This window comes from Poecilia reticulata, linkage group LG19 (genome assembly GCF_000633615.1).
Source record: "Poecilia reticulata strain Guanapo linkage group LG19, Guppy_female_1.0+MT, whole genome shotgun sequence".
Taxonomy (NCBI): Eukaryota; Metazoa; Chordata; class Actinopteri; order Cyprinodontiformes; family Poeciliidae; genus Poecilia; species Poecilia reticulata.
In genome coordinates this window covers 14,974,168-14,976,061 of record NC_024349.1, presented here as the reverse complement: position 1 = coordinate 14,976,061, position 1,894 = coordinate 14,974,168, and positions in this window count along the sequence as shown.

Below are 1,894 nucleotides of genomic sequence, written 5' to 3'. Positions count from 1 at the left end.
ATATATATAAAACACGTTTGTGTATCTCTTGCAAACTGCTACTTTAAATGGATTTTCATTTGGAAATGAAAATCGGCTAAATGAATTTAACAGGTGGTTTTGCTGCTAGTTCTGCGACCTGCAAAGGGAATACGCACTGCTTTCAAACCTTTCAATTATGTTTCAACAGCAGGCGAGGAGACTGGCATTTAAAAAGAAAAGCTGTTCATGATTTGCTTCATCAGATTTTCTATCACTTGAGACATGTTCCTCGTCACTTTTTGGTAATTTTCAGCAGATGTGGTTGTTTCTAGTTTTTAGAAGTGTGGGTTATTTGTTGAGTTAAGTGGAAGTGTTTTGTTTCTTTATTTCTATTTGCAACGCTGTTGCCGATTTGTGCATGCTTAGCTTCGACGCTGCTCATTTCATGCTAATTTTACGCACCGCTCTCAACATCTTTGGTTCTCTGGAGCAGCACCTCAGATAATGTTAACCAAGGGGAAGCCGCAGTGCTTGCAGACATCTTTGAAGCTTTGCTCTCAAATGGACAATTTTCCTGAAATTGGGGCTTTGTGATATTCACACAAAAACGTTAACTCTGTTGTCTTTCAGCCACTTTGTAGCTAGATTGACAATATGTTTGGGGTCGTTTTCTATTTGTCCAACCCATTGGTGCCCACACTTTTGCTTCCTGACTGATGGCTTAAGATGTTGATGCCATACTTTTTACGATTCTTGCAGGAATTGTGCGCCTGGTTCAGCCTCCACCTACCCAGATGAAATCCATGAAATCAGCTGGGTCCTGGGGTGGGATAAAATTCAGTGCAGCCCCCACACAAAGCACATGAACTAGTCTTTCTATTCTCATTGAGCATTAGAAGTTGATGACAAATCAAAAATAACCACTGCTTCTTCCTCAGTCTCTTTAAATGTAAATACCTCAAGTCATACTTTAGTTCTATTTTCCAATAGTCTCCAATAACAATACTATAATTTGTTCCTGAGTACAGTTGCCAATGGGAATCTGGTTGCTTATATTGCTTTTGGACTAATGGCTTCTTCTTTTCAGAATGGACTTTAAACATATATCACTCAGGAACTAATCTCACTGCAGATAATTACAGTGTCTCACCAGCTGCATCAACCTTCACAAGTTTTTTTTTTTTTTTGCTTTTTGCTTTTGCTCTGTGGTTGATATGCACATTTCACACCAAATCATATTAATATAATTTCAGTCATTGAGTAAAAGAGACAACTCATTTTGTTTGGCGTTTGTACGTTTCAGTTGTGTCTCCATAGCTGATCAAAAATACTGAATCGCAAAGACAAAGAAACTCAGAAACTCATATGTAATGTTTAGGTAAATGGATTGGTTATTTTTTTTTACAGTTATGAAGCCAAAAAGCCTGAAATTGCAAAAGCAGGGCACTAGCCCAAAATCCCTTGTGTAAAACCAGTGTACTTTAATTGTAATTAAATTGTTTGGTTGAGTTTTTAATTCTTGTTCCTGCTATGGTTACAAACGCACAAGTTTTCCATAAATAAATTTCATGTTTTTTGTTGTTGTTTTTTTTAGAACAAAGCTGTTTCACACGCTCCATTAACAGTATGGGTTTATAACATGTTCATAAAAAAAAAAAAAAGGATATATAGCCAAAACTAAATTATTAAAATGTCTGCGTAATCAGATTTTTGATACCGAGAAAGGAGTTTTACAATTGTTGTCTTTTCTTCTTCTTTTATTTAACTTTCTTTTTTGAAGGTACCTTGAAAGTGAATGGAAACGTCCCTAAGGAGATGATCAATAAGCTTATTGAGACATTTTTATGGGAACATGCTAAACCCTTACCCTACCCTAAGCCTTTTATTATTTATTTTTGAACACATGCGAAATATAAGAACTAAATTCAGTGTA